At 39.4% G+C, this 25293-nt stretch overlaps 1 long non-coding RNA gene across 1 annotated transcript; it reads right to left on the bottom strand.

The window, feature by feature from the left end:
• Positions 1–434: 434 nt before the first annotated feature.
• LOC117590903 lies at positions 435–24883 on the bottom strand. Its single transcript, XR_004574337.1, has 4 exons — positions 24817–24883; positions 7940–7954; positions 2391–2400; positions 435–445 (listed from the first exon to the last, which is right to left on the bottom strand). It is a non-coding gene; the product is annotated as an uncharacterized LOC117590903 (long non-coding RNA).
• Positions 24884–25293: the final 410 nt, after the last annotated feature.

Here is a 25293-nt window from a genome sequence, read left to right on the forward strand (position 1 = left end):
ACGTGCGGAGCGAACGAACTCTTAGGACAATTAAATGCCAAACAGAGTCGCCGAGAGCATCAATAAAATTATTTGTCAAAATGTCACAGGATGCACACACACACACCGAGTTTACAGTACACAGGACGCAGGACATCAGCAACGCCCCTACCAGGGGAGTGACCGACGACTGAGACTGACAGGGGACTCTGGAACGGCGGGATATACATACGAAGAAGTGTCAACTTTGGTGGCTGGAAATGAATGACGGACCATAAATCAAGGACAATGGCACAGCCTGGCTGCCTGCCGCTGTTGTACTTGCTTGACCGGACTCCCAGCCTTGAAAGAGAAAAGAGTCGTCCTGCTGCTGCTTCTTAGATCTGGTTTAAAAATTTAGCAAGTAAATCAAAAAATATCGCCAGCGACTCTCGGCTTTCGAAGGCTCGTTAAATTCGTTCTCCTTCTGCTTCTCCTGCTCCGGTGGCAACATGATATATAGGACCAATAATTTATGTTATCTTTATCGAGCCGAGCGCGCACCGCGCCCACACATGCTTGTGGCAAGAAGCACAGGGAAACACCTTATGGATGGCTATATCCTGCTTTACATATACCTCCTCGGTACGCCAGGCAGCGCCATCCCATACGTTGGGGGGTCCGCCGCCAGTTGCTGCGCTGTGTTGTTCCCCTGTTCTCTGGTTCTCTCTTTCTTTTCTGATTGAATCGGGAAGGTCGTAAAGCTTATATGTGAGGCTATAAATTTTGTTGTAGTTTTGTGGTGCCAATGTTTGCCAATGGTTTCTCTTTCGCTCGATTTGATTATGATATATGTATGTACATATGTAGTGTACATATGTGTGTATGAAGTGGTGAGGTGAACGTTTAGCACATTTAAACATGTGGCGGGAAATTTCTATGGACTATGTACATATGTTCATATATCACTAGAGAAATTCATCCATAAATATGCATGTATTCCAGGCAATGATTCAGAGTCAAATGCATGCCAAGTGAAGTAAAATCTTCAAAAATTAAGGGAAATTCGTTGGAAATTCCATAAATGAAATTGAAGAGAGGAAGAGGCGGGAGGTGTTGACTAACCAAATGCAAAAGCAAAGTACGCGATAACAAAAATAATTGTTTTATAAAACATAGTTTTAATAAAACTATCTATGTATGTATGTAAGCATGTACCTCACGTATGTTCATCCGCATCCAATAAAAACGAGAAGGGACGTGTGAGACGCTTCTTACGCGTCACAACTTTTATACCCGGCACTCAGTACAACATCTGCACCTTAGCGGTTGTTTGTTAAATTTTACATATTTTCTTCATCTGTCATCTACATCAACAACACTACTCACACCAACACGCTCCTTTAGCTCGCCGCCCTTCCCTAGACCCACACACTGCAGACTCGCGGCAGAGGCAGAGGCAGCGCCCACCAAATATAAGCTGTGTGACGGTTAGGTTAAAAGTCGGAAGAGGAATTGGCAGGGGAAGGGCAGAGGCAGGGGCCGAGTGAAGCAGAAGCAGAGTGTGAATGAGAGAATGTGAAAAGAAAAGCGTAAGCTGCGGGACAGGGTGGGTTTATCCACTGGAAATTTATTTCTCTATTGTGGCTATAATAATGATTGGTGATCTGATAGATATGGCCATTCCCTACGGAATGGCGTTTTTAGTTATCTTTTACTTTCAAAACTGTAGGTTTGGGAGGTTTTCGCCCTGTTGGGCGAATTAATTTTTGAAATACACTGGTTTCTGTGTGAGCATATAGCAGCCTGGATGCAAAATTTGGTGGCTCTAGCTCTTATAGTCTCTGAGAACTAGTCGACAAACAAGACGGACAGACGGACAGACAGACATGGCTCTATCGACTCGTCTATTGATGCTGATCAAGAGTATATATACTTTATGGGGTCAGAAGCGTTTCCTTCTGTGCGTTACATACAACCTTTATTCCACACAAATACAATATACCGTGGTGGGTTTAGCCACTGCAAATTAATTTCTTCATTCTGGCTATAATAATTATCCAATCGGATCCCAATTTTGTGATCTGATAGATATGGTCATTCCCTACGGAATGGCGTTTTAAGTTTTTTTTATCATCAAAATTGGAGGTTTGAGAGGTTTTTGCACTTTTTCGGGGGCGGTGCTAAATTTTTAAATACACAATTTTTACAATACTGGTTTAAGTGTGAGCATACAGCAGTCTGGACCCAAAATTTTGTGGCTCTAGCTCTTATAGTCTCTGAGAACTAGTCGACAAACAAGACGGACAGACAGACATGGTTCTATCAACTCGGCTATTGATTCTGATCAAGAATATATATACTTTATGGGGTAGGAAACGCTTCCCTTTGTGCGTTTACATTCAACCGTTATTGACACAAATACAATATACCCTATTTACTCTTCGAGTACCGGGTATAAAAATTGTTCGCAGCCTCTGCCCATATTAAAGAAAACCTGCATAAATTCTTATATAGACATTTACTAAAAGCTGACAAAAGTCCAGCTGTGATTTATAGGAAACATCAAAGGCAGCGGCGACCAAAGGACTGACGAGAGAGACACACACGTGACGTCTTATACGTATGTATGTAGAAGCGGGCACAGCAATAAATTAACACTAAAATGCAATGCGAGCTAGTAGTTTTAGTATTACGACAATGCGTCGTATTGGTGGCTACAAAACCGGCCGGAGAAGTCGTAAAGGATCCTTGTGAAAACAAACATCATGCCATGCGTAGCTGATAAACCCTCCTGCAACGAAAACGAGCAGACACCGAGATGAGGCAGAACCGTGTGCAATAAAAACTAAATTATATCCTTTGTGGCTCAAGTGGCATGAAGAAACACAAAAAAAAAACAAGAAGGGAGCAACATGTTGCACAGATGGCGACGCAAAACGACAGATCCATCAGAGACGCCGCCGATCCCTCGACCCACGCACTATTTAATTTGGTACAAAATTATTATGCGCAACATTAGCACTCGTCTCCTTTGTTGTTTGTTGTGGCATGAAATGGGTCAGAGGTACAGGTTCTGTACCGAAAGCGTGAGGTGCCTCAAATGAAGTGTGAATCTCGCTGTCAGGAAACGCCGGAGCAAACAGAATCAGCCCCAGTACACATGAAAAATGCCGACTTGACTTTAAATGGAATTGTAATTTTTTTGTTTACCTGGTACTCGAAGATTAAATAGAGTATATTGTATTTGTGGGGAAAACTGGGTGACTGTAACGCAGAGACGGAAACCAACCCCATAAAGTATATATATTCTCGACGAGCCTCAATAGCCGAGTCTATATCTGTCTGTCTGTCTTTCCGTCCCAAAGGTCGAAAATCTCTGACATCCACAATTTAGAAGATAAGAGAAAACTTAAATGCCATTTAGAGGTATTCACCATATCTTTCAGATCACCGAATTGGGAAGAGGTTGTATCATTATTAGAAAGAAAACGAGAAGGGACGTGTGAGACGCTACTTACGCGTCACAACTTTTATACCCGACACTCAGTACTACATCTGCACCTTAGCGGTGTTTTGTCAAATTTTAAATTTTTTCTTCATATGTCATCTACATCTACAACACTCCTTTTTTTGTTTTGTTTTTTTCTCTCTTTATATTTACAATCTGTTTTTTTAAACAATAAGTAAATTGTATAATTAATATTCAATTAACAGAAATAGCAGTTTTCCAATGAGTCCTGCTATTATATATAACATCTTTTCAGTTTGTTGGATTTATCTATCAGGGATATCGAGAATGTGGTATCTTTTCAGTCTTCTTACTGTTGGGCTATTGTCTAATAGACTTAAGGCTAAATTATTTTCGTGGTTGTGGAGTCTGTCGATGTATTTCTTACTAGTTTTCTTTATTTCTTCTTTAATTGTTGGAATATTCAGATCTTTGTGGATGTTTGCATTAGATACGTAAAACGGAGCATTGACACTGTGTCGCAAAGTTTTTGATTGGTAACGCTGAAGTATCTCAATATTTGAGTTACTAGCAGTTCCCCAAAGCTGTATAGCGTAGGTCCAAACAGGCTTCAGTATGGATTTGTAGAGGCGAATTTTGTTTTCCAAAGTGGTTTCTGATTTTCGGCTTATCAACCAGGACATTTTTAGTGTTTTAAGTCTAAGTTGTTGACATTTTGCTTTAATGTGGTTTTTGTATGTTAATCTGCGGTCGCGATGCAAGCCGAGATACTTCACACAGGTACTTTGTGGAATTAGTGAGCCGTTAAGTGTAACATTTGGGCAGTTACCTGGTCTTAATGAAAACGTTATTTGGACGGATTTCAGGGAGTTTATTCTAATTTTCCATCGAAGGAACCAGTCTTCAATTAGGCTTAGCTCACTCTGCAGGAGTTCAGAAGCTTCATTTATAGATGTGCTTGTGGCTAAAACGGCTGTATCATCAGCATATGTTGCAACAGTGCAGTTGTTTGTAACTGGCATGTCGGCCGTATATAGGGTGTACAGAATTGGTCCCAATACGCTTCCTTGTGGGACGCATGCGTTGATGAGAAGTAGTGATGAATTATCAGTTTTCTGCTGCACGTAAAAGCATCTTCTAGCCAGATATGATTTAATTAATAAATAGTACGGAGCAGGTAGCCATTTCTTTATCTTGTACAACAAACCTTTGTGCCAGACTCGATCAAACGCTTGTTAAACATCAAGAAATGCAGCAGTGCAGTATTTTTTATTTTCAAATGCCGAAACTATATCATTAATAACCCTGTGACATTGCTCAGGGGTCCCGTGACCCCTCCTGAGTCCGAATTGGTATTCAAGAATGATGGAAAGTTCGTCCAAAATAGTATTTTTTCAAAATCTTTCGAGAAAATTGTCAACAGACGGGACAATATGATGGGACGGTATGATCTCAATTCCGTTTCTATTTTGTTTGGTTTTAGGATCATAACGATCTCTGCACATTTTCATTGACTTGGAAAGTGGTCTAGTCTGAGAATCGAGTTATATATAAGAGTGAGAAACCGAATGCATTTTGGTGGTAAACTTTTTAGGGTGATACCGTCTATTTTATCAGGGCCTGGTGCTTTTTTTTTTTTGTTTAAGCATTTGATTTCTGTCACAACTTCTTCATATTTAATGCTTTTAATAGGCAAGCTCATTTGGCAGGGTGACTCAAGGAATTTTTCTCCTTCAGTCTCTGTTATATAATTATTTATATCGTTTGGCTGAAACACAGAGTGCAGATGTTGTGCAAATGCTTTCGCTTGTTCATTATTAGACCTACACCAAGTTCCGTTGCTTTTGCGAATATTTATGTTTCTTTTAGCTGGTTTCTTTAGGTATTTAGTCGCCCTCCATAGGTTGTATTCATCGTTGCTGGAATTAGGGTCTAAGTATCTCAGATACGCAGCTAGAGATTCATTGCGTAAGTTCGATAGCAGTTGTCTAAGCTCAGATGCAGCCTTGTTGTACAATCTTTTGTCAGCAGGGTAGTGAGTTTCTTGCCAGAGTTTCTTTTGTCGAAGTTCGGTTGAAAGGTTCAATTGGTTTGGTTGTTGATGATTAAGAGCATGATTCGTGTTTCTGTAGCTCGCATTATGAATTGTATTTGTGAAAAGCTCCACAGCATAGTCTATCTCCTCTCCTGTTTTTACCTAAATGTCCAGGCTTATAGCTGAATCTAAATGGCTTTTAAATGCGTTAATGTCTGTAGAGGCTGTTATTACTTTATAGGGCTTTTCCAACATATGGGCTATTGTGCTGTAAGTTGCTATTATTGGAGAATGATCTGAGTTAAGGTCAAAGCTCTCCATTACTCGCATGTGTTATTGTGGGATTCCAGAGAATACTATGAAATCAATCAAATCTGGAATTTTTCGACTATCAGTTGGCCAGTATGTGGGCACACCAGTTGACAAAGTCGTTATGTTATTGTTTCGTATGCATTTGTATAACTCCGATCCCTTCGGGTTAGTTAATCTGGATCCCCACCATGGATGTTTGGCATTGAAGTCGCCTCCCACGATAAACTTTGTTCCCAGTCCTTGGAAAAATTTTTAAAATCGAGTTCTTTTATTGTGAATCTTGGTGGGAGATAAATCGCTGTTATTGATACATCTGCGTGCATACATTTTATCTGAATTGTGGCAACCTGCATAGCGTTTTCCCTAGTACTGTCCATGATTTGAAATTTAAGGCCCTGCTTGACAAGAATTGCAGCACCTCCATGTGCTCTATCTGATGGATGGTCAGCTCTTACTGTGTCGTATCCAGTAACTTTAAAAAAAGATTTGCTAGTGAAGTGTGTTTCTGAAATAAGCATGACGTCAATGGCATTCGTTTTTAAAAATAAAGCTATTTCATTTACATAGTTGGAAAGCCCATTGGCATTCCATATTCCTAAGTTTAGATATATTTGCATAGCTTATTTACAAGTAACATTATCATGTTAAGTAAATTATTGGTAAGTTGAGATTGTTTTTCTAGAAGCTGTTCTATTCTTTCTAGAGACTTGTTTGAGGTACTATTTCTTGCAGCAACTTGAGCGTATGATTGGTAATATTTGGGTTGTTGGGTCGAATTATTAAACGGAGCAAATGATTGATATGTACCATGGTCATTTTTATTATTGTCATCTTTTGTGTTTCTCTGGTGGTTGCGTCCGCTTACTATTTTTTTTTATATAAGATCCTGATAGACTTTACACCCTTTGTAACTAGCAGCATGATCTAGGGTATAGTGTATTTGTGGGGAATACCGGTTGTATGTAACGCACAGAAGGAAACGTTTCCGACCCCATAGAGTATATATATTCTTGATCAGCATCAATAGACGAGTCGATAGAGCCATGTCTGTCTGTCCGTCTGTCCGTCCGTCCGTCCGTCCGTCCGTCTGTCCGTCTTGTTTGTCTGCTAGTTCTCAGAGACTATAAGAGCTAGAGCCACCATATTTTGGCTCCGGACTGCTGTATGCTCACACTGAAACCAGTGTATTTCAAAAATGAGCCACGACCCCGAAAAAGGGCGAAAACCTCCCAAACCTACAATTTCGAAGATAAAAGAAAACTAACGAGAAGGGAAGTGTGAGGTGAGGTGCTGCAATTATTGCCAATTGCCTTAAATTTCCAATCATGGACAGTACTAGGGAAAACGCTATGCGGGCTGCCACAATTCAGATAAAATGTATGCACGCAGAACAATTTCAGATTTGATTGATTTCGTAGTATTATCTGGAATCCCACAATCGCACATGCGAGTAATGGAGAGCTTTGAACTTAACTCAGATCATTCTCCGATAATAGCAACTTACAGCACAATACACTTACTTAGCCCATATGTTGGAAAAGCCCTATAAAGTCATAACAGCCTCTACAGACATTAACGCATTTAAAAGCTATTTAAACTCAGCTATATGCCTGGACCTTTCGTTAAAAACAGGAGAGAGTATAGACTATGCTGTGGAGCTTTTCCCAAACACAATTCATGCTCATGCTCATGAATCATGCTCTTAATCATCAACAACCAAACCAATTGTACCTTTCAACCGAACTTCGATAAAAAAATAAAAAATAAAAGGAATCTGCGAAAACGATGGCAAGAAACTCACTAAACTGCTGACAAAAGTTTATGCAACAAGGCTGCATCTGAGCTTGAGAGCTGAGCGTGAGAAGTGATGTAGATTTGATAACATACATATGTAGAAAAAATTGAAAATGTAAAAAGTACAAATTTGTATAAAACCAATAAGGCACAGATCTACTACTGAGTACCTGGTACCTAAGTGGCGATGCGTTTTTGTGGAAATTCGTGTATTTACATTTGTGTCCCGAGAGGAGAATATTTTGTAGAATTTAAGGTAAAAAGCGGTCAGAAGGAAGAATATATATCCTGCATACATAATGAAATGGAAATTAGTCCTGTTATGCTAAGCTATTAGAATAATAATAATAGAGGCAGGAGAGCCAGACCACGAGTATTTGTTTCTTGAAGTTGAATTATTGATTATATTCCGGCTATACAAAAAAAATTAAGGTTTCTATGTTGATGCTCAAAAATTTAAATGAATGGCTGGCATTATAGGGGTATTATCATATCATCGAATCATTCCAGTTGATCGATTTGATTCAACATCTAATGTTGACGTACATATGTAAGTGTAAAACACAAAACCGCTCCTCGATCCGCTTCCAGACCCGCCCCACCCCCCACCACTGAAGTTCATGTAGGACGCTGACATTACTTCTGCTTACTTTTGAAATCTGGCAGTCGAGAGACACAATGCTAGTGGGTGGGGGGGGAAGGCAGCAGGAGTCAACCAAGTGAGACATTTACCCTTCGCCAGCAAAGAAGAGTGGCAAGGGAGTAAGAAAAGCAAAGGCAAAGTGAAAGCATCTCGTTTTAATTTCATTTAAAATGCTGTCAGCACCTAACCCCAGACATGACTTCTCCTTTTCGCCCTGCCACTCCACCTTAAACGTTGTCTTGTTCTTTGTCTTCTATTTCTCTAGTAGCATCTCTTTCTCGTTTGGGTATCTAACGCTCTGCTCTGCCCTGCGCTTTCTCTCTCTCTCTGTCTTTATGTGGAATGTTTTCATGTTTAGTTCTTTTATATGGCACTTTCAACGCGTCATTGAGTAAGCCGCGGCGCGTACTCCACAGCATCAGTGGCATGGAATGAGGTGGAATGGAATGGACGGGAGTCGGAAAGTGCGGCAGGCATTCAAGCTGAAAATGAAGACGTGTTAGAAAGGCACAGAGAAACAGCCAACAGAAATAGAGTGTGGCAGAAAGAGGTTGGTGGAGTGGTGGAGTGTGGAGCCCCAAAAGTGAAGAGAATGTGAGCGAATGCGTTTATAATCAAATTAGGAACGAAGCGTAAGATCAAAGACGGGGAATATGTATGGGGTATGTCTGTCGTTCATTAAACATTGAGACGCACACGGCGAAAAAAGAGGAGCGACATAATGCCCGGAATGTCCACACCAATCCACACTGAGTGGAGAACAAAACGCAATGCCAGGCCGAGTTGCCACACAAAAGTTGAGTTGATAAGGGGCAACCATGTCCATGAAGATTCTTTGACATCTTGAAATGGACATGACTAGAAGGCAAAAAAAAAAAAAAGGCAAACCAAAATCGTAACGGGAGGACCCGCGGAACCCTGAAGAAGACGTCTCATTAATGACAACAAGGAGCCCGCGTAAAAAGGAAATGGTGGTATTATCCACTCAGCTTGAAACCTGGCTGCCAGGCAGACTCTGCCTTTGCCGGTGCTTGCTCCCGCCTCTCTGTCAATTTGTCCCCAAGTATTATTTTCTTTTAGCTGTGTGCGCTCCGCTCCACTCCGCTCCACTCCGCTCCACTCCTCGAAAGGATCATGGCAAATAGAGACACACGGAATATAATTGAAAAAGTGGAATAGGATAGAATGAAGGGAGAGTGGGTTTCCTAAGGAGAGAGAATGAATTTCATGTTGTTCGAATCACTGAAGACGACAGGTTAAATGTTTTCATTATGAGCCGCCAACGGACGTCAAGTTTCTTTCCATAATTTGAGCTGCATTCAAGTGCTCTCCACCGAATCTTTAACCAACCAACCATCTCAACCATCCATCCAGCCATTCCCTATATCTTCATCGTCTTCAGCTTAAATGAAAAATTAAATTAAGATCTCGGTAGTCGGGTTTCTGCCGGTTCGGTTTCAGTGCTAAAACATCATGAGACACGCTTAATAATTTCTTCGAATTTCTAACAAAAAAAAAACACACACACACACCACTCACATAAGAAGATTTAAATAATTCTCGCAAATTCTCGAAAATTATGCAGTTTAGCCAATTGTCAAGAAAAATAGTAAGTTGTATTCAAGTATTGAAAATATTAAAAATCTGCATTAAATATAAACTGAAATTTATTTTCAATGTTTCTAAGTTATTAAGTGAATTTTATACCTCAGCTTTGCAAGTTGGCAGCTCTGTTTGACTGTACTTATCACGAAAAATACTACGATTAAACACCTCTGAAATTTAAAATATAATCGTTATTGGTAAAGAAATTGAATAAAAATCCAAACAAATTTAACATTTCTAAGGAGAATTTCTAGAAATATTAGTTACATGTTATTTAACGAATAAGCAGCTCAAATTAATACTTGACACTAAGATATCCAATATATAAAAATGCATTATGAATGTATTGTCACATTGCCGATAAATCTTCAGGCAGTATTCAGCCCTTTTGAATACCACGGACTAATAGTATTTCGATTTTTAACTAAAAACGCCAGTCTAACGGTCATAAAACTAAATTAACGTCGGAAAAATATCAGCCAGGGCCTAATTGGCGGATGTCATTTGAGTGCGTAACAAATTGTACACATTTTGAAATATTAGAATGCAGAGATCAGAGATCCCAGCAATGAAAAGGGGTTACTTCCGGGGAAACTACAGAGAACAACCCGACGTTACACCCAAGCGAACAGCCAAGCACCAAACTCCCAACCCTTCTCAACTGAGAAAAGGAAAGTTTCTGAAATTACGTACAAATAAATGTTGGTAGTTTTGTGGGTAATCGGTCAATTTCAGGCAAAGAAAAGAACATCTACCCACCATCTACCCTATCTTTCCAGCTATTAGAATGTACAAATGTACATATGTCTGTGGTTTGGTGCGAAATATCAGAGATGGTAGCGGAACTTAAAGCGGTGCAGTAGGTTGACAAGATTCATGGGTCCATGGGATTTTACAGAAAGTTTCTTTAACGCTCGGTTGCCCTTTACAGAAAAACTCTTTCCGATAGTTCAAGTTTCTAATTGATGGCACAGCTCTCGGGTCAAGTTGCACACATAATGAAAAACAATTTCCTGTACCATCGTGGAATTTACGGTTCTGTTAAGATAGAGATCCATGGGGTATTTGGAGAATCGAAAATAGAATAAAATTGCGATTTGATGACAAATGGCATTGAATGGATAAAAGGCGGATCCAAAAAGTTTCATGTCGAATTTTGAACCTCATATTTTATGTTAATTATGTTTTTACATATGACTGTACATGTATTGATTTTAATAATTTTGTTGTATTATTTTATTAATATTTATATTATTTAATTTTAATTTTAATTTAAACATCTCTCTCCCAGTGTGGTTGAGCTATTGCACAATAGAGTTGGGTAAACATTGTCCAAGTCAGTTTTAAGTGAGTGAACAAACTCACTCAGTTGTTCAATTGTTCAATCAGTTTTCACATGTTTACTTTTTCGATAAGTTTTTCACTTGTTGAGTGGCTCACTCAGTTTTACCCTTTTCAGTGCTACATTTTTTTTTAATTTTTTAATTTTTCCAAGTTCATTTTACGAGAAAATGTTGTTGTAATTTGGCACTTTTTAAGCTTAGAGCCTTGGACTAGTGGCGTAAATCCAAAAATGATGCTCGAGCTGGCAATTGATTGTGATTACATAGTTGAAAAAATTAAACAAATAATAAAAGTCCTCACGTTTTGCTTACATATGAATGTGGATTTTTGGTTTTGTTTGGTTTTTAAAGATCTCTTTCTAATTATTTCGACAGCTGTAGAAAAAAATCGTTCGCAAAGAATTTTGACAGCAAACACAAGCGCTTCAATGCACATCAACTTCCGCCACATCAAGGGATGGCCAATCCTAGTTAAGCATTCCTCTGCCAGATATCTATCCAACTCTTTATTGGCAGCATTTATTCATTGGCATTTATGTCATCGGATGGTTTCAATGAATCTTTAAATAAGTTGTCCTACTCCTCCCACATGTAATTTTTTCCAGGTTGCTCGTCCGCCACGTTGCTATGAGACGTTTCATTTGCCGTTGGGGTGACAAAATTATATTGAATAACTATATATTTGGATTCCAACGTTTCAAAAGCTGTCTTCAAACTAATATTTGACCGAAAAAAACGGATCTAAAATTGTGCTGCATAAAAATTGTTGTCTTTAGTCCTTGAATCTGTTCGCCTTCTTCCATATTCAAAAGTAATAACTTTTATCCGGCGATAGTTCAACTGTTACAGGTTCTAGCACCGGCAACAAATCTCCAATCTCCAAAATCTCCAAAAAAATCCAGTCTTTATGGTTTCGAATAAGATCTGGTCGAAGTATAGGCTTTGATACCATAACCGCTTTTTTAAGGCAATCAATCGCTCAAAAGTGGAAATCCTTGGAGTCGGTAGACATTTAAGTTCAACGTATGTGCAAAGCAGGGTAGGTGCCATCAGTTGCCATGCTTAACTGCACTAACAACATCAGCGGCATTGTCGGACTGGATTGTAACGATTTGATCCTTGAAGTTGCATTCAGCAGAATTTTTTTTTAAATACCAGCATAGATTTATGCTAGTATGCCTTTCACTTGCAACCATATGCGAATGTAGATTTGTCGCTTCAGTAGAAATATAGTGAGCTGTTACCGCCTTTTGGGCGTATGTTGTAAAACCAACAGCAGCCGCTGAAACAATGACCTCTTTGTTAATACATGTCAGCTCAGCTCAGTCCTGGTCCCAGATATGATGTGATTTTGGCACCATTTAAACAAGCTATCGATCAATCTCTTCATATTTTCGAGCCGGTGGTGGTTAATGGATAAAATCCACAATCCTGCGATGTGTTTCTGTGACATTGCCTCCTGAATCCAGGAGGATGTTCTGGCGTTCAACGCTAACCACTGCACATGGATTTTTTGCCTTTATGTGGCGACCAATATTTCTTTGCGATACCCAAGACAATATTACTTTGCAGATCTTACACTTTGCATTTTGGTCGGTCACTTGCTCAAAATGATCCCAAATCGAACATCATTTGCGTTTGCTAAAAGTTTTAAAAGTTTTCCATGACTATGGTAAAATTGGTTGACTTTACGAGCTCTGGTTTAAACGTTTAAGCACGTCTCGCTATAAGCAAAGTTGCCGCACAGTTCCAAGATAAGATTGCTGAGCAAGTAAACAGTGCTACCAATCAGGGAGCAACTGAACAGATGAGTGTGTAACTGAAAAAGTTAGTGAGTCACGAAAGAACTGAGTGAAAAAGTGAGAAACCGAACTACTGAACAAAAGATTAGTGAACATGTTAAGTTCACTCACTAAAGTGAGCCACTTTTTTTTGTTCACTCACTCATGGTCAACCCAACTCCATTGCACATATTTTCTAAAATCATTACAACTATTTTTCTTTTAGCAACAACCCGATCTAGGTTTGGATACATAACATTATAACTAGGTTCTTCCGTTTCAGCAATAATTCTTTAGCCCCCCCNCCCCCCCCCCCCCCGAAAAAATGCATTATTTGTTAACTGTTCCCTACGTGGCTTCGTTTTGGCTTTGCAACATCAAAAACTTCAGTGCATCTTCCATTTACCTTCTGAAAGCGCCGAAAGGATCCCATAAATTTCGCTTTTAATAGCATCCGCCTGTCATGGCAATCTAAATAAATTGTTAAATTTATTTCCGACAAAATGTCCACACAGCACGGGCAGACGGAATGTGGGGTTTTTTTGGGGGGAAAATATGAAAATTAACTGCCGACTAAAGCCAAATCCAGCAGCAGCCACAACAAAACCTCCCACCAGGCTATGCCCATCCCTTAACTACAATTGCCATATGTACATGTATGTGTGTACAATATGTGTGTTTCTGTGTGTGTAATTTTCACTTCATGCTTGGCCACAAAAACGCAGAAACTGCCATAAAATGCACACAGACACACACACACACACAATATAGACGCATGGGAACACTCTTGGGGGCACAAAACAGAGTCCAGCCTTCGACGACCCATGGCCGACAATAAGGTGAAAGGGGAGGCCACTAAAATGCCACTAAATGAATTTATTTTCCAGAACGAGACAGCACCAACAGGTTAGACAGAGAGAGAGAGATAGCAGGTTTACAGATAAAGAAGCATCTGGAAAACGTAGCGCATTTTGTGAGAGAGTAAATAAAGCCCAAAATGAGATTTATGCAATGACCGACAACAACCAGCCCCGCAAAAACGAATCGAGAGACCAAGTGCTGAAGTGCTGCTGCCACTGCCACAACCTCCCCTTACACCCTCCTGGGTTTAATTCAGTGGGTTAGCTTTTAGTGGGCACCCACTTTGTGGGCTTTGCGGAATGGCAATCGCCGGAGCCAAACGCTGCTAGTGGCCTCCCTTTAGCATCAGCCATATCCATTGGTATCTTTTTGGTGTGTGCCTTTCAACCAAACTAATTTGTATACCCTTTATATAGGGTACGCAGCCTCTCTCTACATTTGTTTTCATCACAAAGTGAATTATCTAAGTTAATATACCCCAAAAGATACACTCACATAAACCTGAATGTGCCACCGTTCACATATGGGGCATCCTCTTGGTCCTGCAGCAGTCATTCATCCTGAACAAAATTGTCACATAAATTCTAGAGTCTCCGAGCCATGTCGGGCGTACTTCATTTTGTATTTTATGATATTTTTTGTTCTCCCCCACCTCACACAGACTTAACTGATTAAAATTAAATTTATGATCAGAGCCAGCGGAAAAAAACAATGCAAAATCCTAGGTAAGTGCGAAACTGATGCACAAAGATTGAACTAAGGAGATATCCAGAGAGAAAGGGAGAGAGGGAAAGAGATTTGATGAAGCCTCCACAAAATGGGAGTACGACTGCGAGTACTATCTCAGGGCTACAGCAGACGGGGGGAATACTTACAACGGAGGGAATATGAAATACGGCAAAGAATTATGAAATAAAAGAACCAAACAACAGAAGTTGACAACTGTCATAGTCAGAGTGGCAGAGTGGGAGTGGATGGGACTGGGACCTGGACCTGAATCTGGAGCTGGGACCTGCCTGCCAGTGCCACTGCCAGTGTCACTGTTGCTCTTGCTCGGCTTTTGTTCTTCCACAAAACAATTTTATTTTTAAAAATGCTCTACACAAAACGGAATCTAATGGAGTTTGGTAGAAAATTTTACTGGAGATAAAATTAATACTGTTCAGACTTATAATATAAATTAGAAATCGTCTAGCAAAAGTGAATAATAATCTTTAATGATAAAATAGATTTTATAGTGTACTCATCTGTTCGTTTTATTTTCACACACTTCAATTCCACATTTATCTTTTTGTTTGCCTTTTGGTTTGATCGTTTTTGTTTTTGCTGTTGCACAATTTTGAACTGTTTACTGTGAAGCTTAGCAGAAGCTTAGTCCTCGCTGTCTCTGGGCTGTCAAAAGTGTTGTCAGTCAGTGTTGCCAAGTCACAGGCAGGCAGACGAATAAGAACTAACAACAGCAATGAATTCTACACAAAATGAAACAAAAGAAAGAGAAAAGAACAGACAAAAATGAGTAGGATATGTGAAATATTATTCTGTAATTGTATTTTGTGTAAAAAGTTGTTCTTCGTTTCAGTCGGAAATGACAGAAGGCCCTGAATCTGGCCCATAAATAAAATTAATCAAAATTAAACAGACAATTAAGGCAAGGGCCACATCACCTGGTAAACTGGTCCACACGGTGTACACACGGTTCGTCATTGTCCGTGTCTGTCCCTCCGGTCCACCGGTCAGTCAACATTTCACAGCAAATTAACACCACAAAACAATCTGTTCTGTGATGGGATGATGTGCATTCCCATCCATCCACCGAAATTTTTAGATGACCGACCTACCGATACCGAGACTGACAGCTTAACCGACCATTTATTTACATTTAAATTTGAAAAATGTGAAAAATGGGCAATGGTCAAGGAATCAAAGCAGCCAGCGACAAATTTTCATCACATAACACATAACCACTCACGCTTAGATTTTTCATTTCAAAAAACTTTTCTCACACACACACACGCACGCTTTCATGCACACTCGAGCCTTCAAATATTCTTTGGACTAAATGAAATTTGCATATTATCAACATAATTTGTAACAGATTGTGTAACAAATTGTAACTTTATGACCAGAAGGAGCCACAGAAAAAAATGCATCACAGTTGATTTCTGCGGTAATTCTCTTGAGAGAATTACATTGGTTGATGATCTTGGTGTTAAACTAGACCCCAAGGTAAAGTTTTTTGAACATATTTCTACCATGGTAAACAAAGCCATGGGTGTGCTTGGGTTTATAAAGAGATGGTCAAGGGAATTTTATAACCCCTATATAACGAAGACTCTCTATATCTAGCTTGTTCGTCCGTTTTTAGAATACGGCTCATGTGTTTGTTGCCCTCAGTACAACATACATCAGGACCGTATTGAATCAGTACAGAAAAACGTTTTATTATTTGCCCTACAGGGCCTCAACTGGGATGCAACTGTGAGACTGCCATCCTACCGTAGTAGACTTCTTTTAATAAATCTTCCATCCTTAGTTAGTCGTAGAAAAATGCTTTGTGTAATTTGTATGCACAACTTGATCAAGGGGGATGTAGACAGCCCTGACTTGCTGAGCCGCATAAACTTTACGATTCCCATTAGACCCACTAGAAACTTTATTCCTTTGTTTCTTCCATTGTGTAGATCGAATTATGCCTTACATGAACCCTTTAGGGTTTTATGCTCGGATTATACTTCCCTCTATTCCATTATATCGTTATATTATATTTATATTATTTATATTTAGGGTTATATTATATATTTAGGGTTTTATGCTCGGATTATACTTCCCTCTATCCCATTATATCGTTATATTATATTATATTTTTTGAGGTTTGTCTTGTTTCTGATTCTTGTAATTTTGCATGCTTAGCTTTAGTTGCTCTAGTTTAGATGTGTTTAGCTCTAATTGTCCTCGAAATTTTAGCCTAACATCTATCTTTCCTGCATGTTCGCGACCGGTTCGGTTAATCGCGCCGCTCGTCATGCGGCAGCGCCCCTCGGTCGGTTGGGCGGGAGGAGGGCTGCTTTCTGCTGGGTTCCGCGCGTAACAGGCTTTGGCTTGGTGTCGCATGGGCCACTTGATGGTGCAGTCATTGCATATAAACGTCCAGACATTGATGCTGATCAAGACTATATCCTTTATAGGGTCGGAAACGTTTCCTTCTGTGCGTAACGCAACGAAACCCTCTATAAGTTGAATAACCTCAAAGTGGAACTGAGTGAAGAGCTGAAAACGTTGTACAGACGATCAATTACACTGCTGGACACGATTTTGCCGCTTCGATCCAGATCAACTTTTTTTGAAAGATATTGGGCTTGGAAATGGTTTGATAATACTTTTTTTTTCTATGCCAGAATTTGTTGTACCCGGTACTCGAAGAGTAAATAGGGTATATTGTATTTGTGCAAAAAGTATGTAACACACAGAAGGAAACTTTTCCGACCCCATAAAGCATATATATTCTTGATCAGAATCAATAGCCGAGTCGATTGAGCCATGTCTGTCTGTCAGATCAGTTTGTAATTCTATTGTTTACAAGTGAGAATATCAATATCAATATTATAATGGCAATGAATGCCTGGAATTGTTTCGTCTACATTATGCTTGGTGTTATCTTCTTGACTTCCGCAAACAGCGTTGATTCCCTGGCGGACATTGGAGTTGATCAAAAGGTTCCAACATTTTATGATTAAAAAAAAGTCTGTTTAAAGTTTTAAATAGAATTTGCTGTCCTGTTGTAGCTCAAGCGATCTGGAAGACCAGTGCGGCTTTGTGTTCTATTCAATTCTTAAGCCACTGCTTCAGTATTTGGAAAAGTGCCAGGAAATGCATTTGCAAATCAAAGAACTTGAGGACAAGGTCCGAGAGCAAAGTATCGAAATCATTAAAACAGAGGTGCTCAGCAAACCTTTGGAAGTCAACTTTTGTGACTTGAATGGCGTACTAAAGCAAACCCTTGAAAATTTACACCATGTGCAATCAAAACTCAGTTCAGGGCTGAGATATCTCCAACCAGACACGAAGGTAATGGAACTAGGAGATGCAATAGATATTCGAATAGATGTGCAGGAGGAAATTAAGAAATTGAAGTTGGAACTGGCGAGCAAGGAGTCAGACATAATTGATATGAACTCTAAATTATTAAAAAGTATGAGCTATTCGAACAAAAGAACAAATCATTAAAAGAAACGGAAAAAAAAATTGGCAGAGAAGAATGAATATATTAAGCAGATGTTAGAGAAGTAGTTTCCACACAGCTTTGACACCTTTGAAAGCACCAAAGAGACCCTTACGATCCATGTGACTGGGTCAGATCCATTCGACGTGGTCTGTACGGCAGGATCTGGTTGGACAATCGTTCTGAGAGAACTTGAGGGATCTGGTGGGCTAGACCAGATGCTTGAATAATATAAAAAAAAGGCTTTCGGATATCTGAATGGTTCCTTTCTTATTGGTCGGAAAAATCGGTATCTCATTGCACAAGCAATGCCACACCAGGTTCATATAAAGGTCACATTTTCGGCTCTACCCAGAATTATGAAGTCGATAAAGTGGACATGAGAGCTGTGTTATCAAGTCTTTTAACAGAACTACAAGAATCAAAAACAATCCCAACAAAACAAACCAACAATCGGCAACGTCACAGTCACTCCACGCTTTTTTCAGAAAACCATTTTTGTAAATATTTTTGTTTTTAATATTTGAATGTATTGAACTATTTAACATTTTTATCTTTAGGCCGTTCGATGATCTGCGTGACTGGAAAGAATTGATCATTTTGATCAGAGAGATTTTATGATCGAAAAAGCAACTCATCCGTAAAACTGCTCGACCAAATCAAACTTTTTTTCCTCAAGGAACTAAGACAATTTTTCTGATAGGCTTGGGGTAATACCATTTTTAAATGAATTGAGGTTCTAGTTGAAGAACTAAGGTATCTTACACATATATGCTTATAAAGAACCGTCTGGGAAGTATTAAGTTTGTAAATGCAAAAAGATTGATTGCTGTACGTTATTTTTAACGAAATTTTGCCTGTAAAAACTCAGGAAAATAGGAATAAAAAGTGTTTCCTGGGTCCTTTATTTGTCTCTGTATTGGTGCATTCATTCGAAGTCGTTTAAGGTATTGCTCATTTAAATCTAAGGAAATCCTGCGCAGGAGACACGCATTGCACGAGGCAGGGTGAGCGGACAAGAGAGAATGAGCAGTGCTGCTGGATGGGGTGGGGGTAGCCACTGCAAATGAATTTCATCTTTCTGGCTTTAATAACGATCCAATCTGATTTAGTCCTTCCTTCCCTACGATATGGCGTTTTGAGTTCTTTTAAATTGTGGATACAGAAGCTTTTGGCACTTTGTCTGGGGAAAAGGGCGGGGCTAATTTTAAAAATACACTGGTATCAGTGGTACAATACAGCAGTCTGGAGGCAGAATTTGGTGGCTCTACCCTTTACAGTCTCTGCGAACTAGCCCAATAACAAAACGAACGGACGGACAGAAAGATATGGCTATACCTATAGACTCGGCTATTGATGCTGATTAAGAATTTATATACTTTATGGGGTCGGAAACGTTTCCTTCTGTGCGTTACATACATCCAATTTGTTCACGAATAAAATGTACCGTATTTACTCTTCGATTAAAGGGTATAAAAATGGTTTTAACAATAGTATTTTCTATTAACAGTAGTATTTTCTATCTTGGTTAGGTTAGGTTAGATTTAGGAGGTTGTCGGGATTTCAAAATCCCGACACATTTAGGCCGATCTTCTAATTTTTCCATCTAACTTGTAATCAAAATCTTACTTAGTGAGATTCTAGTGCGAATTTCTTTCAAAGCCAGAGATTATCCTCGCATTGTTCATGGTGTTCGTGCTTGTCTTATCTTTCCTGTCTTTTAAATACAGCCGGGGAGTATGCAGATTGTGCGCGCTACAAATGGCAATATTTGTTATTTCAAAATGTATGGCAGCAAAATAAATGACAAAAAAAACGGGTTACAGTCGCGGAGTGCAGCTTCAAAAATTTCATAGTTCATCATCGATATTTGTTATGGACACTTTTTCAAGTACTTGAAACTCCCTTGATATGTATATAGGGACCTTATAAGAAAGTACTATGTGTATGTAGTTCCATTCGGTTCCCATGATGTTGTTAAGTAGGTTTTCCCCTCTTTTCTTGCTTTTTGTTTGCTGTCTTCGGGCCGAGTTCAGGGGGGTTCTACTTTTTTCCTCTGCCGCCCTTTTTGTTTGCCACAAGACCACATTTAACTCCTTTTCTTTTTTTATGTTCTTCTGTGCCGCAAAATGTATGCTGTCATCTTGTGCATATTTAACTCAATTACTTCCGCGCGTTCGAGAGACTACCGCGTTGATAGGGGCAGCAATACTTCCACTGCGCTACCACCATCAACACCATAATCATCATGTCGGGGCCTAATTCATTTTTTTACTTTATGCGAAACTTAATGTCCCTCCTCGTTCTCTCATATCTCCTTTGCTTCTTTGGCTATTCGTTCTCTCTTTCTCCCTGGTTATGTGGCGATGCCGCGGCTCATAAAAAGAAATTACTTTACTGGCTAAATTTACATACAAAGTATTATGGTGGCCATGTCTGTAGATGTCAAGTCGTTAAGTAGCTTCTTGGCTCAACTCTTCGTTTCTTTGGTTCTTCATTAATTAAGCAAAAGAGTCACTTAGGTGACTCCCATATCCATATAAAACGAGTAGGAACGTTTGTGAGACACTTCGTATGCCTCACAACTTTTATTCCCGGAACGCAGTCAGTATCTGTACCTGGTATTGGTTTCTTTTGAATCTTAAATTTTACATTTTATTTTTTTAAATACACATGTAACAGTGCGAAATTATAGCCATCTAATGGCATGCAAAACTTGGTTGCTGTAGCTTGTATAGTCTCTGATATCCATGCGCTCATTAAGACGGACGGATGCTAATCACGATTTCATCTACTTTTAAGTTTTTCTACTTTCTACTTTACGTTCTGCTCTGTTTTGAAATCTAAATTGGTTGCTGCTTTATACTCTCTTATAGAACTAATACTTCTTATAATTATTTTCCCTGTTTTAAAATATTTGAATATACCACTAATGCCATCACCATTGTAATTCCCTAGTTTTGCGAATCAGAAAACTTGCCACTTGCCGACAACTCAATTTATCAACATAAAATAAATGCGTCCATTTATGTAATTTAAGCAATTTGTAAAAGTTTAATGTGCTTCGAAAGAAATAAATCTCCAAACAGTGGGATTCGTTCTGGATTTACGTTCGGTTCGGTTCAGTTTGATTCGAGTCGATGTGCGACCAACACGGGGCCACGTCCAATGAAATAAATTAGGCACAGCTGCTGCCACTGCTGTTGTTGCCTTGGCTAAGAGAAGAAGTTCGTGTGGGTAGATTTGGGATAGCCCCAACATCCGCGATCCATATTCCCATTCCTCAATGCACATCCTGGAACGGACGTGTGCCTAATTTAGCAAACACGGCAGAGCAGAGTGTGAAAGAAAACACATAAACATAAATAAGTAAGACAAATAAAGTCTCCTGACACGAGCATTTAGCAGCAGTCGCTTGGTAAATGCGCCCCACCGCAATGACAAAGTTCAATTGCCGAGTGTGTGACCCCTGATGTTGCTGTTGCTGCTGCGGTGCGGGCTACAGAGGCTACAGTGAAACGTCTGCGTTTTAGTACAGGAAATAATTCCCAAACTAAAGCCACTTTCGGGTTCTCCACTGTAACCGCCCTGCGACTGTCTGGTTATTTCACTTGTGGGCTGTCAATTGTCGTCTATTTGTGGTGATTTCACTGCGGAGTAGGAGTGTGATGGGCCTGTGACAGCATATCAAATTCAAATTGACAGTTGACACGTCACCCCTACAACCATCATTTACCAAAGGGGTAGTTCACTTGAGTTGCCCTTCCACTGACGGTTTTTTGAGGCATGGTAATTCGCAGTTTCTGCGACTGTTGTCGGAGTGACTTTTGGCCCTTCAAGTTTTGTGAATCGAGCAGGTGTTGAGGTTGTTTCCTGATTTGCATTGGGCCCCTTGATGATTATCCCCAAATTTTACACAACTTTAATGTACCCGTCATCGCATCAACATTTGCTGTCCTCAAGTAGTTCCTTCCGCAATACGGACACTGCTATTGCCACTACCACTGCCACCAACATGGAAACCAATTAATTTAAATGAATTTTAAGAGTTCAAACTTCCGACAGCCTTCTGAGGCAGGTGCCAGGAACCTATTCTTGTGAAATCCTTGCGTGCTGTTACGTGTTGAAAGGGAAACGACTAAATGGACATACGGGCAAGAAGAAAATAGGAAGGTTTAGGCTTTAAGAGGAAATACACTTGTAAATATGGTGACGGACGGACAGACGGACATATTGACTATGCTGAAAGATGTTGATCAAGAATATACATACATATGTATATACTTTATAGGGCTAGAAACGTTTCCTTCTGTGCGCTACACATTGCTCTCACCACAAATACAATATTCCTCTTCTATATTTACTCTTCGAGTATTGGGTACCGTGTTTGCAAAGCCTGCTGGAACCTTGCATCATTAATAACTACTTCGCTATGCCTTGACTTTGTTTCTATTTGTTTGTAAGACTAAACAACTGGCAACCGCATGATAAATTATGACTGACCATTTTTGCATATTTCTGCGTATAATATTACAATTAATTATGAAATATGCAATAGATGGCAACACAAATAAAAAATAAAACAGTTAACTGAACCAAGGAAACAGGATTCACGAGTGCTGGAGAAAAGGTGCACATACCCACATTGTGATTATGACTAAACAAAACGATACGAAAATTAAACGCTGTAAACTTGCAGGCAGGCAGGCATCAGGCAGGCTGACATGCGGCAGGCAGTCAGAGACTGGGGGCATTGCATGTCGCCCCTCTTGTCACTGGAGTCGGCAAATGGCAATATTAATAGTAGTGTACTAACAAAACAGTAGCCCCCGTCATGTGGGCAGGCGGAAAAACGACGACAATGCGCATAAACCAGCACTGAATTTCATTGAAAACGGAACACCGACCGTGGACCGACCGACAGACTGGACTTGGTTTCTTATACCCGGTACTCGGGGTAAATAGGGTCTATTGTATTTGTGCACAAAGTGGATGTACAGTGGCGAGCATTTGTGGATACTTGGTTACCACTTTTCAGTTTAATCGCCTGTAAAATCTGTAAAAATTAGTAAATTCTTCTAATTCTTTTTGTTATAGCTTCTTTTGTTGGTGGGCGGGGAGACTCTTTCTGCTTGGCTGCCGCAATCAGGCCGTTCCCCAAAGGGAACGCATGAGCTTTAGGTCCGTATGCAAACCAAGTGGGACCTAATATCTGGCGAGGACGTTCAAAATTAAGTCGAGAATATACCCAAGCATATTCTGAGTGTGATAAATACTAAGGGCCTTTGCACAAAACATTTTGAAAAATGTATGAATTTAAAATATTAGAAACGTGCAAAAGTGGATACATTGACTTTTTGAACAAAAAATAAAAACTTTTAATGAAGCTTTTAATTCATTGCCGTATAACTAAGGAAGCTATTAAAAAAGAATTAGAAGAATTTACTAATTTTTACAGATTTTACAGTCGTTTGAAGTGAAAAGTGGTTTACTTGGTTACTATCCAAATATGCTCGCCACTGTATGTAACGTAGAGAAGGAAACGTTTCCTACCCCACAAAGTATAGCCTTGATTCGCATCAATAGCTGAGTCGATAGAGCCATGTCTGTCTGTCCGTCTGTCTGTCCGTATTCAGAGATTATAAAACCTAGAAAAAATTTTAAATTTGAAAAAAACCCGCTAAGGTACAGATGTAGTACTGAGTGCCGGGTATAAAAGTTGTGTCGCGTATGAAGCGTCTCCACGTCCCTTCTCTTTTTTTTTTAGGTTTGTCCATTGTTGGGCCTACGAAAAACGAGTCAAACGACGATTAACGCTTGGCTGAATTGACTCGAAAAGTGCTGGGTCATAAATTACCCAAAAACAAAATAAAAAGTCTTCTAATTTGGTTTAGTTTCGGTTCGTATTTGGGGTGGCTCTCGGTATACATCCTACCTCCCTCCATAACCACATGCATGCATGTCATACAATGCGTCATGTAGCACAGGTTGCCACTTTTTTTGTTGTGGTTGTCAAAAGGCATTATTATAAACTAGTTAGCGACATGCAACTTGTTGGCAGTGAGAAGCCCCATTTTCAAATGAAGGCCGACTAAGCTTTCAACTAAGGAGAGAGATACCGAAACAGATGGCTAAGCTTTTGTTACCCTTTAATAAGCTTTAACGACATGAGAGCTTTGTAATTAATTATCGTACTTCACCATATCTCTCTCACAGAGTAGAAAAGCAGCAACGGGTGCATTTTTATATTTTAAATATTAGAATATATATAAAGCATGTTGAAATGATGATAGCAAATAATGTGCGTATCTGACTTGGAGATGCAGAAATAATTGCTTCAGCGATTGTCGTGTCCCAATGAGAATCGTTTTCAAGCAAATTTAGCTCTTGACATGCTGCACGAAATGTGGGGCACACGATACCAAGTGGCCGCAAGTGATTCAAATGATGTTGGCCCTCGGACATGTACCAGAAACAACCGCAAATAGAAACATTTATCATTCTTCGGATGAACTGTATAAATACGACCAAGAGCATCAGTAGAACGCATATCAGGATGACCAGGAACTGCATCGCCTTGCTTCCGACGTTGAAATTTCTTCGATGTAGCGTTCCAAGTGTAATAACGTGGCATTTCTGAGTAAAGCAAAGGAACGCTTTGCTTTGACGGATCGAACGGATCGCTTTGACAAATCGCAAAGAAACTGGTCAGTGTTGTCTCTGGAGGTGTTTCGGCACGTTGAGCAGAATTCGACGCTGTGAAATATACTCTCTGACTGTTCTCTAAATGCACCCCCAAATGCATTACGGCTTCGCTGGGAAAGATTGGATCTTCTAGGATGCGGCATTGTTATTAAAATGATTTATACAAAATTAAACAAATAAATAAAACAAATATTATATATGATTAAACAAATACAAATGAACAACAAATTAACTTTTTAGATAAATTCCTGAACACACACATGATGTCTTCAGAAAAAAATAAAGTTTTGGCTTTAAGCCCGCAACAAAAACCACATAAGTTGTTTTTAAGATGTATTCTGCTACTCGCGACGGAAACAAATCCAACAAATCAAAAACCATGGCAATCGGTCCAGCCGTTCTCGAGTTATAAGTGCTTTACAAAATACGACTTTCTTAATCTTAAATGGTTTTTTGAATCAGAAATAATAATCAAAGAAAACTAAAAATAGATTCAATAGATTATTATTAGACCAATTTTATATTTTTTTTATAGATTTTTACTAGTTTTCGAAAACCTCCCAAA

The sequence above is a fragment of the Drosophila guanche genome, unplaced genomic scaffold (genome assembly GCF_900245975.1).
Source record: "Drosophila guanche unplaced genomic scaffold, DGUA_6, whole genome shotgun sequence".
NCBI lineage: Eukaryota > Metazoa > Arthropoda > Insecta > Diptera > Drosophilidae > Drosophila > Drosophila guanche.